Here is a 13,278-nt window from a genome sequence, read left to right on the forward strand (position 1 = left end):
ATTAATTATCTTCTATATTGTCAGTGGCGGCGCTACTGCTTGCAGAGTTATAAAATTAAACTTATAAAACGCTGACCTATCTGTGTTAATCCCATCCTCCACAAATGAAACTCTCAGGAGGAGGCAAAAGTCATGCCTCAAATTTCCATCTTAATTAATCTAAAGCACCACCAATCAATCAACCCAGTAAAAAAAATCTCGTCCATCGTTATTCCACCGACGCTTGTCAATCCTAATTAACATTGCAAGACCAAAATGCACGTGCTCATATTACATATACTTGCACTTTTACTCATCTTATCCCCCAATATTTATAAGTCATTAAAATTCTCTTCCACTGGCTTCCGTTCCAAGATCGGGATGTCATAAATGCTTTAGGCCATAAAAGGGTTAATTACTTTGGTAATGGCTTCTTAAAATATAAGGTCGTATCCTTCTTGTTTTCTTTTTCCTTTCTCTTTTGCTGTGGTGTTATATTGCAGATCATTTTCTAATTAACTTTTTCGATGGAATAAATTGAAAAGTTATATATATATGCCATATGGCGGTACATGCTTCTTCGTAAATATGTCTTTAGATTAATGAAATACCCCTTTTGTGCAACAGATGTAGGATACGGAGCTTGAAAAGGGGGTTTCTTTGTTGTAGTTTCATCGGCTATTGGAGCTGTGAGAAAAAGATCTTGAGAGAATGTTGGGATTTTGTACTTCGTACACTGTTAAAACAGTGGGTTGCATAAGGAAACTTCTAGGTGAAACTTTGTAGCTGCAACGGCACCGCCTTAAGGGTGCCATTGGTCTCTTTATAGCACTCCAATAGCACCCATAAAGGTGCTAGTTGGTTCCGTATGGCACTCTATGGTATTTCTAAGGGTGTCATTTGTCTCCCTCTGTTACACTTGAATGTGCCATAAAGGGCAAAACGGCACGCTTAAGGGGGTGCGACTGGTGCTACAATGTTTCACACTAAAGGTACCTCATGCAACCTGCAGTTTTAACGGTGTAGTGGAACATATAATAGCTTCCGTTCTTTAAAAACTGGAATAATTTATCGTTTTTGGAGCCATTTTAGGGCAATTTTGAGCCTTGTGAGTTAGCTCAGCAACACTTCAGATTATTCCCAAAGTCTTATAGTTACTCTCAGCTCTGGTTCAACTAATGGAGACACTCCTTTTAGATTGAAAACAAGTCATCTCTTTCCATATTTATACAAAATATAAATCATTAAAATCTCTATTTCGTTCGAAACATGCCACATCCTGAAGGAGAGGATCTGTTCTCTAACTGAGTTTAGACCTATACCGTGAATAAGTTCCTCAACAGTCCTCATATATACAATAGCGAATTCACTTATCAAGTAATGCTCTGACGTCATCAATAATGAAACGCGGCAGAGCATGATAACCAATTTGATAATATTTTTTGGTTAATGTTTGACATGCAGGGAAAGGCTTTATTTTGACAAGGCTGAACTGGATCCGGTAACTTAACTGTTTCACTGGTAAGACTTGTCATTTTAGGAGAATGAAGATACGAAAAAAGGTCACCAATGAACGCTATCTGCTGGAGTTTAGGCTTCATCCACCTAGGTTGGAGTTAAAATTTCAGCTATCAAAATATCACCAAATAGGCAAATGCATCGATCAAATGTAAAATCAATTTTCACCCGTTATACCTTGATGGACGATTTTCTAGTATACTATAGGGATAGAATTATCAACCATATCACAGAGGTTCACTGTAATAAAGGCGACGACAAATATAATTCTTGATTTCAAAAGCTGATGGCCGGAGTGATATATATGAAAACCATTTATCAAATTGCTCATATAGAAAAACAAGAAAAGATAACAAAACACAAATTTGAGGCATGTAATTTCTAGTTTTACTCGTAAAAGTTTAACAGCAGGGGAAATAGAAGTATCTCAATTACTTAGTTGCTTAAATAAATTAATGTTTGCTTTTTTTTAAGTAACCTAACGGAGGCCCCATTGGCTTATTTTGTAAAAGTTGCCATGAACCACAAGAAAAATGTAGACATTCAGAAAGTGTTAAAATACATACCAAAAAGGCTTTTTCTTTTTTTTTAAATTTTTTTTATGAAGAAATTTTTTGGTGGTACAGGACACATCATAAGGGTTCGGAAGAGGATTTCTGAATTTACACTTAGTTTAGCTTTTAAATTTACTTCAGTTAGCGTTAAGTGGTAGAAACATCCATATTCATTTAATTTTGTACATATTTCACGTTTTCAGTAAATAATTAAAATTTTCTCTAGTTAAAGTAATGAAAAGTATGTTTTAATGTAACAATCTTCCACTTTTAATTATTATTATTTTTTTTATAAATGAAACAAGATGCGTTATTATCCCATAGAAGCAATAGAATCTTGGAAAACATCCATATTCTAGGGATAAAAAAATGAAAAAAAAAAAAAAAAAAAAAAGCCAAAATTTAGTTTTTCTTCTCTCCTGTAAATATAGTGTTGATGGAGAGATGGGTGATTTTTGAACTCATCGATTCATTTAATTTCTAAAACGATCAATGTAATATTTTTTTTACAATAAAGGATATTTCATCTTTGAAAATTTCTTAAATTAGAAAAAAATATGCATATTTTCATTCTATGTATTTTTTATTTCATAGAATCAAAGAATAATATCCAATGCTTTTTTTTCTCCTCTCATTCCTCCAACTTCTCTATATAAAAAAAAAACTCCCAAAGAATCAAAGATCTCTTCAAAAATGCACCAACCTATCTTGAAATAACATTTTCTACAAAAAAGAGAGAGAGAAATCTTAGTCCACCCTCAAGGAACGAAAAAATAAAACGAGAAAAAAAAAAAAAAAACCTCTTATTTCCCGGTCGCCTTTTGGGCACAGGCAATATCAAATGCAATCCTTCTACGGCTATATGGCCCTGGGCCGTAATGACCGTGGCACATCCTTTTACTGACTGGACCATGGCGTTATTTTAGGGGTCTCAGCTGTTCGTAGAGAGGATCCTCTTTTTCTGACCCCTCCCCCCCTTTTTTTTGTGGACTGTGGGGAGAGGAGAAGCGACGAAGGGTGCATAAAGGGTAAGAATTGTCGTTAGTGGTTGGCGTGGAAGCTTGCAGTCAAGGCTGACTTTTAGGGTTGTTGGAAGTTGCTGTGTTTCTCAGCAATTGCCAGTGATCTACTACAGAATTAAGCACGAAACTAATATTTATCTTTACTAATAATAAAACTGAAAGTCTGCATCTTTGTTTGGTTGTCTGTGAAATGCATAGTGCTTAGACCGTTCAGCCGATTTTCATGAAATTTGGCACAAAATTAGTTTTTTACCGAGCAAATTATCATGACGTGGACGAGCAAATTACCATAACGTGAACTAGCAAATTGCCATAACGTGGACGAGCAAGCTACCGTAACATGGGCGAAAAAAATTAACTGCAAATTGGCGAGAAATTCATCTTCTATTGTTTGTAAATATGCAGGCACACCAAATGACCTTTACATTTTCTACTACGGGAAAAGCCGTGCTGGTACCGCTAGTTGCAGTTATATACAGCTATAACTACAAACAAGAATGGATGAGTTTTGAATGAATCTCAATGCTTCTCTGCTCGGAGAGCTTTTTTACTGACTGATTCAAAATAAGAATAAAATTTGAATAAATACAATGGTGAGAGAGAGAGAGAGAGACGGAGAGAAAATGATGCATTTTGAATCGTCCTTACTTTTTTTTTTTTCGAGTCGAGACCTGATTAAAATCAGGTAAATCCAAAATTCACATTATAAAATTTTTAGTGCACCATATTGATTTGCATACACATCTAAATTCAAGCAAAATCAACCGGTAGTATGAATTTTTATTTTTCCAACTTTGTCAGAACTAACTGTAAGATGAAAGAGTACATTTTTTCACCATTCCATTTTATTTAGGCGAAGAGAAAATATCACGTTCCTTTTCGTTTTAGTTTTTTTTCGAAAAGTTTTTATTTGTAATTGCAAAAGAATCTCATCTAGCGCATCTGCTTCCATCCTAAGCAGAGTTGAGAAATCAAGTTATTTTGTTGCCATTAAACATGCAATCGTTGGAATAAAAAAAAAAAGCGAAAAGATTAAAATTGATAGAATAATTTTAAAATATAGGTAAGATTAATAACTTAACAAACATGATTTTTTTTCCAATACGTCTACGGAAACACGTGCTTTTTATTCCAGCAGTGATTACAGCACGAAAATGCAGCGAGTTATAGGAGTGAAAGACCGAAAATGGAAAGCGGTGCTTTCTCGCCAAAAGATAGCAACCCCAAAACATAACGGTCAGAGCGAGGCGAGCTAAAAGAGGGAAAGTAAAAACAAATCCCACATCGAGCGTAAGAAGAAGGAAAAGAAAAGAGAGCTCGAATAAAATAAAGGGGTGCTACTTCTTAATAATGCATGAACTCACCTCGGCAGTGCCAAAGAATGCAGCTCGGGGAATAGCAGGGGTGCACTAGGGCAGGGATATATCGTAACGAGGCCCTAGGACTAATTCCCACATCTGTGGTGAGGAATTGGGCTCGGAGAGGCCAGAGGAGAAGATTGCTAGACACAATTATACCGGGCTGGAAAAAAAGGGGTCTGTCCCTTCCCCCCTTTTTTCGCGCCCTCCCTCCCTGTCTTTTTTTTTTCACTCAAAAGGTGGAGATTGCGAGTGAAATATATTTTCCCCGCTAGTTTTCTATGCTTGTCCATTTATCCGGCAGGGATTTTTTTAAGGATGCAATCTGTGGCGGGATTTCTCCAGAGATGAGTCGATGAATATGTAGTGAGGTGGTGGATTAAAAATCAACTTTTTTTTTTGCCCTTAGAAGAACTTTACAAGAGAAGAAATTCGAATGGGCCTTCTTTTCTTGTTGTCGTCGTTTCCTTTCTTGCTGAACTTTTGTTTATGTTTACAGATTTGCGGAAGTGATTTAGTGAAAGTTCTGAAACGAAAGTCCTTATGTTGTCCTTACTTGAAATTACGGTTTTCCACTGTATCTTTCGGAGTTTCAGATTAGAATTGACAAACTCAATCCTTATGTACTGGACGGTTTTTTTTTATTGGTCGCTGTTGACGCGTCTAGAATTAAATTTTTTTCCCTTTACATATAGAATAAAATAATAGGCTTTTGTCTGATTCATAAATCAACTAACTTGGACAAACAACACTAACGTATTCACTGTATTTCCTTGATATAGAATTCATCATGTAGGGCTAGTCAGAACACGTGTATTTTTTTTTTTTTTTTTTTTCAAACATCTACACATTTTGAAATAACATAGGAAAGCATGGAAAAATAAAGAAAACTACAGACAATGTCTTTTCATCCTTAAGCTCATTACTTTTTGTATTGAAAAAGGCGTTCCCTGTAACGTCGAAACACGTGTCTGCTGTAATTGGCAAATTTGTGCTTTTTTTTTAACGTTGTTTTTCTTACTTTAAGAATTATTGTTATCATTATTTCCTGCTTATTCTGCATGTGAAGTTTGCATTTGATTACCAAAAAAGGGACAAAAAAAAAAAAACTTAATGCCTTTGATAGATTTAAAAGCCTTATAATATGCCTTAGTGCCATTAAAAATCTAAATTTCGTAGTTAGTTGCAAAATCTTCGATATTAATAAAAAAAAAAGAAAAAATCTACATAAATACTGCTTTTTAGAATAAAAACTGAATTAAATTTTATCTAAATAATGTTATTGGACGACAATGTTTTTTCAGTTTGTTAAATAATGAATCAAAGAAAAAAATTAAGAAACCGAACTTCTGGCTGTTCCCATGAAAAGTTTTCGTTCGCAGTGGAATTAACGATTTCAATGAAATTTCATTAAACTTTTTCCATTTTAAGTCGTTATTTACTTTTGCGATTTTTAATATAACTATCTGATCAATCAAACGCATTAAAATACGAGTATCTATTAATTTTTTTGGCCTCTTATTTAATGAAACCTATAAAAAAAACCCTAATATTTCAATTAAATTATTGAAAAATATTTAATTGAAATATTTAAAACTAATATTGAAATATCTGCTGATAATTATAATACAAAGTTTAATTGCATCATACACGCGAATGAAATTATAGGAAATAATTAGCCGAAATTACGATACTATAAAAAATTCTGTTGAATTATTTCTCAATTCTTTAGTTAGTGTACAGTTTTCGTTAAAAAAAAATAAAAAAATTTAAAAAAAAACTAGGAAAGTTTCGTTTCACGTTTTTACCATAAAGTTTTTCCTTTTTAAAAATTATATTTCTTTGATGAAACAAAATATGATAGCTTGGAATAAAATTTAATTGCAGACTGAGCCTTGTAAAATATCAGTATTAATTTCGAATCCAAACAAAGTACAATGAATTTAAAATAAAATAAAATTTAATTATAAAACCTTTTTAGATAGGTGCGTTATAATTGATCCCTCAGTATATTAAGATGGAAGGTACCTAATTGCCAATGTCAAAAATGACAAATTTACTAGGGAGTATTAAAACATATTTATTTTCAGTTATCAGTACCATCACACCACAACTATAGTTGGAGCAAAAATAACCTGGTAGCGTTCGTATGGTGTGATTAGGATGTGCATAGCCTTCACAATGCTGCCAGGTTGGGTTTGCTCCATCCATAGTAACTTTTTAATAGAAGAAAATGATAAAAGATTGCAAAACTGATGTAAATCTAACAACATTACGTTTGTAAAAAAAAAAAAAAAAAATGAAAAATTGACATTAGAGTTCGGGTATTGGTGTTGAATATCAATATGTAGAAGAAAAAAACATATGAAAACCCCTCGTAACCACTGAAGAAACATTGCTTACAGAATTACTCCTTTCTTGGAAAAAAAAGAAATGTATACTTCATAGCAAAGTCATTCATTTAACTATTAGTATTTTTACCTCAGTATCAGTTTTAGCTTATCGAAACTTTTTAAATTTACAAATCAAGCCTTTTCGAGAGAACTAAAAGCTTTTTACAATATATTTAAGTCTTTTTCTTCTGTAAAAAAAAGTTAGTGCTTACTATATCTGTAAAGATTCTTACAAAAAAAAAAAAAAACAGGTGATATAATGGAAAAATTTAATCGTGATACTAGGATATAGGGATATAGATTCTCTTAAAGACTGGAATATTTTATGGCAGGAATAAATACCTGTTTTAATTTTGCACTTTCCATTAAAAGCCATGACTTGACATCTTAAAAAAGGTGTTTTTATTAACTTTTCAAGAAGGCACTGAGGCAGAAATAGGTATTAATTGCATTTCACATGAAAATGTCCATGAAATTGAGAATATTTATATCCTGGGCTATGAAAATGTCTCGCAAATTAAAGATCATTTCCTGAGTTGTTGTTGTTGTGTGCCAGCGATGCTGGCAATTTGGGGTGCGCTGCTTCACTTTTCCAACAGTACCGTAATTTGGTGTGAAGTCCGACTTCTACAGCAGACACGTGCCATAAGGACCCGTTTATAGGGTATACGCAACCATTCACAGCATAACAACACATTCACGCAGGGAAAGGACAAGTACAGGAGGGAGAAAGTGCGTCCATGCCCGAGCCGGGATTCGAACCCGGACCTTCCTGTCACAGTCAGACTTCACTGACCACTAGACAAGGCAGACGACATTTCCTGAGTTAATGAAAGTAAATAAACAAATAAGTAAGCAAATAATAATGCAGGGATAAAACGATTCAATTCACGTTTGATACGTTGCGTTAATGGTAGTACGGTCATTTGCAAATGCTATTGTAATAGCCAGTGGCGGATACAAAGGGAAGGTCATGGGGGGTCATGACGCCCCCCCCTAATCTGTCGACAGTAGTTTCCATCCAGATTGTGTTCAAACACATACTGTAAACAATTTCAGAAGCCCCTCAATTCAATAATTATTTTTGAAAGTAAATATTTGAAATAAAATGTTTTTTTATTGCTTGTGAAATTTATTTGTAACGTTTATACCTTATTCCTTGACGATTTAGGATTATTTATTGACACCGAAGCAGTTTCAGAAATTTAGTGTGCCCAAAACTGAGTTCGTTTACTGGTTGGGGGGGGGGCATTCGTTAGCATGACCCCCTCCCCCCTAAAATGGTAGTCTGTATCCTGGTTATAGCTGCGTGTGCTAACTAAAAAGTACATAAAATTTAAAGTGCAACAATAAAAGTTAATTTTTACTGTTTGATAGAGTCTTTTTTTTTCTTGGTAATACTCCTATTATTGATATTTTTATTGGATACAGTCTGAAATTCTTGGATTCAATTGTACTGAGAACTAGTGCTCGGAAGAGATCAATGGAGTTTAGTGTGATTCATTTCTCGTGGCAGTGCTCCCTGGGGCCATTTAGCTTGAGGGGTTGGGGAGAACTTTTTCGGGGATCGGTTCGGGGAGGCAGCTGCTACATGTTGATGATGTCAGCGCCCAGACAATAGGGACAAGTTGTATATTTCAAGCAATTTAGGAGTTCAAGATCAAAAATATTTAAGCTCTGGATTAGCGATTAGTCAGGCAGTTGAAGTAGGTAAATTCTTCATTGCATACTGGTGATTTATCTATTTCCAACTATCTTTTCTTTTCATAATGTTTTTACGAATATTTTTGTAAAGCTCGCAAAAGTTTCCAAGCTATAAAATTGTCATTATATTGTGATCAATCCGCCGATTTTTAAGTTTTTTTCCTTTTTTTTGCACTCACATATTATTAAAGATTGTTTTTCCCCCTTCTTCATTTTTTTTCTTCAGATTTTATGAAGTTAAATAAATATAAACACTTTTATCTATATTGTTTAAAAAATGGCTTGTATGTAATTCAAAGTATATGATTTTAATCGTCAGTGCATTTTTTAGAATGCATAGTTCAAACTTTAAAGAAATGAATCACTCTTTTAGAATACTTTGCAATGAATCACAATCGGTTGGTGTAGATGCTGTAAAGTTAACAGCAAAATCTGTTGGTATAATCGATGGAGTGTTACCACAGGGGTTACAAAACGTGTGCTACAAACTGTTCTGAAAAAAGGAACATGTGTCAGGGTTCAAAATATGTTCACAAATGCACTCCCAAAAGTATTTAAACAGTGCTGAACCAAGTAAGTGTTTTGAAAAGTGTTGTCCGAAATACTTTGAAAATTGTTCCTGAAAGTGTGCTTCAATGTGTTCTAAAAACGGGAAGAAGTGTGCGCGTTCAAAAGTGTCTGAAGATTTGCAATGTATGTAAATCGTCACAGAATTGTGAAATAATCACAGCATGGTGATTGTGAGGCTTCAACCTCACATCGCCAAACCCATACCTCATTAGAATCATTTAAAAATATTTGACATAATTGGCTACTTCATAATTATCTCTCAACGCAGACGGGGAAAAGCGTCGGTGCCCCGCCAAAATAGAAATGCGCGCCAAACACAGCAATCACGTGCGACTATGCAATGGACTTGTTACGCGACACGACACATGGCGTGACGGCATGCATTTGGCGCCCTGTTGATGGGGCGGCGAAAGGGGTGGGGCCCTATTCGGACGCTAGAGCAGAGGGGCACGCATCTCCGACCACTTAGCAGGAATTAATATTCAAACTCATGCGTACTTTCGTCGCCGCGTTGCTTCGTATTGTGCAAGTTGGCGATGTAACGCTGGCGCATTACGAATTCATGCGCCGTGATTTCGATTGGAAATGAAAATTTCATAGTCTGAATGTCTCCAAAGAGGATTTTTTGAGATGGGTAGTGTTAAACATAGATCAATTTCGTACGTGTTATTAGAGCACGTCCAGATCCGTAGCTATCACATGTTTTATTTTTTGAAACATCGTTGCAAATCGGCAGTAGAATCACTGTTTAAGATACGGGAATTAGGGGGGGGGGGCGGAGAGAGAGCTTTGAAAATGGTATTTTCTTATAGTCTTATTTTATCATATTAATCTTACTAAAGTTTTTTTTCGTACTTAGAGAAAAATTACATTCAAAATTTTTTAACTCCATCATCAAATAGAGAAATCAAGTACATTTTAAACGAGAGAAACATACTGCCTTCTAGTGAAGAAACAAAAAACACTTCCGTGCTAGTATCTTTAAGATCGGAAGGGGAGGGGAGTGTTAGGAGAAGACAAAAAAATAAAATACAATTATATAAAATAAGTAAATAAATGTCAAAGAAACCATGAATCTTCAAGTAGAGACGCGTAAAGATTACTCAATGAGTGATGCATAGCATTGCCAATTATTTACACAAGGGTCCTTGGATAAAGATACTTTGTTCAGTAAGTTACCGCCCTATAACCAGGGCTAAGGCAGAAATACATGAAATACACCGCCAGCTCTGTCAATTCCAGCCGAGGACTGCAGTTTTGTGCTTATTAGCACTCATCAGCCCGGCATAGGAGTGACTGAGCTGGAGGTGGAAAACCTCGGCTGGAATTGACAGAGCTGGCGGTGTATTTCATGAAAGATACTTTGTGCACATTTAAAATTCGAGGAACTAGCTGTTTTCAAGTAAAGAAGTAGAGTAAATATTAAAGTAGATTAACCAACTGTCTTCAAGTGTAGAAACAAGGAGTACTTTCTTTCAAGTATCGTTAAGAATATTTTTAAAATAATGTTTTTAAGAAGAAACAGAAAAATACATCAGTAAGCAATCCATATTTGAGGCAGTGAGAAGCAAAGGGATGTATGTGGACATTTTTAAGTTTCGAGTAAAACACACATGAAGATTACGTCCTTAGGTAGGCTTTCATTGAATTTTTTTCTAAATTATGCTGTACAGCAGCACCTACCAGGGCTACTAGTTACTATGTCTTGCCCCAAGACAGAGGAGGGGTTCACTTACCATTTGTATTGGTTACCTCCAAATTTTTAATTTTGCCACTCGCATTCCTTTAGTTCTCACTACTTCATTTATAAAAGCTTGCTGTATGTGTGCGTGAGTGTATGTTCCTCATAAAAATGCAGTTTGCGTCTGATCTTTGTCAAATTTAACACAGGTCCTTCGTTCTTTGATGCTGATTGAACTCTCATAGAGGGTTTTTCCTTGTACAAATCCACAGTTGAGGTCGAATCTTTGCAAAATTTGACACAAAGGTCCTTTGATGCTCAGGAATTCACGAAGGGCTTTTTGTCCCCTTGTTCGCTAGAAAATTTGTAACACGGAATGTAAACGCCGAAATATAACAATGACTGAATTTGTGGAAGTTTTAAAAAAATCTAAAGAGGTCTAAATTTAAATTTTGAGTAAAAAATTGATCTTTTCTACGCGTTTTGATAGGGAATTTTACTGTTATTTTTTTCTTTATTTTTTTTAGCCTGATTATTGAACACGCGTCACTTGACACAACTTATATTTCCGAGGTAGACTGTGCAACGCTGTGCAACATAGCTAGTTAATTAAATAAAGAAAGAAAGGAACAAAGAATCCTCAAGCACAGAAACATTTTCAATTACGGACACAAAGTATCTTCAGCTGAAGATAAGCAAGCTATCTCCAAGTAGAGAAGCTGCCTCCTCAAAAGAGAAGCAAACTACGTGGCCAGATGCTCAATTCAAATCCTCTGCCTCATCATCGTAAAGGAAAACAAAAAAATCAGATATGCAATTACAGAATTTCTGTCACATCAAAATTTGTTCTGGGTGCGATTTAAATCTTCAAGGCGACACGCTGCTTGACTTTTTCTCACAACTGTCGCTATTCTTTCAACGACATCGCCGGAACACAAACTCGCCTTATTATCATTGTTTCCTGTTCGCGCCAAAAGACATCTGTGATGCTCTAAACCATCTATTTGAGACGTCGCAAATTTGCTTTCCACAATGACGAGGTGCAAGAAAGGAAAGGAAAATCAAATTAATGTGACGATTTTAACAGCTTTCGACGACCTGACAATTTGTCTCTCTTCCCAATCTCTTTCTGGTTTCTGAAACTCATTTTTTTTTTCTCTCGACATGGTCAAAATGGGATAAAGATGGTGTTGTATTTTCGGAATCAAGACCGTAACTAATATCATAAGGCATTTGTTGGCCCTGTTTGATGTGAAGTAATCCTGTATTGGCAATAAAATTACACGAACTTCTAGCGCAAAACTTCTAGTCAAACAATTTATGTCTTTAGGATACATGATTTTAAAACGATTGAGTTTCACAAGTGCATTTCTTTAACGAAAAAATATGATTAAAATGAACCATAAACATTGGTGTAAAGTATGCAGATTCAAAGAAGCTCAGCAAACAGCCGTTTCCTTCAAGTGTTTCATTACAAAAGCTTTCACCAAGAATCCGAAAAAGCAATACTTTTTTATTTTCTGCCTTATTTATCCATTTAATTACTGTATTTTATTTCATGTGTTTATTTTTTTATGAAAAACATGAATAAAATATTAAAATTATCACATTTTTAACTAAAAAATATGATTAAAATGAACAGTAAGCATTGGTATAGTAAACTCTTTCAAAGAAGTTCAGCATACAGCCATTTCATTTAAGTCTTTCATTACAAGAGCTTTCACAAAGGATCAGAAAAAGACGTACTTTTTTATTTTCGGCTTCATTTATTCATTTAATTACTGTATTTTAATTCGGATCTTTATTTATTGATTTACTTATTCATGCATTTATATGTCATTTCGTTCTTCATTTTGTTTTATTATTTTCATTTCAATTATTTATTTATTTATTTTTATTTTTATTATTTATTTATATTATTATTTATTTAATTATTGTGTATCTGTATCATGATACCGAGACTTAGGTCAAATGCATATATTTTTCAATCGAAAGTTCCTTGCTTCCGTCATGCAATATATTAAATCTCATCACTCAGTAAATCTTCGCAAAAGCCCCAGAAGAAAAGTTTTCAGCACTTAGTGAAGAAATAGATATCTCACAGACGTTGATAATACTAAAAGCATTATGAGTTTTCCACGAAAGTTTGTGCACCATCTTCCCTCTAATGAGCCTTTTTCTTTCCTAAATGATTACTTGATTCGCATTTGCACCTTGAATTCCTCTGTAAACATGCCCCGACGCTTCCCAGCATAAAAGAAACAAAATCAAAAAACCTGAACATGAAACAGAACGTTTCGCACGCTTATAGCAAAGTCCTTTTTAAGCAGAGACATAAAAGCTGCGCTTCTTCCCGCTAATAATAGTAATAATAATTTAGCAGCATACAGACATATGGACCTGAGTCCGGTACAATTTCATTCCTCATTATTTCCTTCACACACACTCCATATAAAAGCGATCTTTTAAAGCGAGTTCCGCATTTCGAGCTGATGTCAT

The 13,278-nt window shown here is 34.6% G+C and overlaps 1 protein-coding gene across 1 annotated transcript in view; it reads right to left on the minus strand.

Moving 5' to 3' along the window:
* Positions 1-13,278, minus strand: part of LOC129229346 (zinc finger protein basonuclin-1-like) — a 199,831-nt gene that overhangs the window by 98,397 nt on the left and 88,156 nt on the right. The gene's annotated exons all lie outside the window — the stretch shown is intronic.

The sequence above is a fragment of the Uloborus diversus genome, chromosome 9, assembly GCF_026930045.1.
Source record: "Uloborus diversus isolate 005 chromosome 9, Udiv.v.3.1, whole genome shotgun sequence".
Lineage (NCBI taxonomy): Eukaryota > Metazoa > Arthropoda > Arachnida > Araneae > Uloboridae > Uloborus > Uloborus diversus.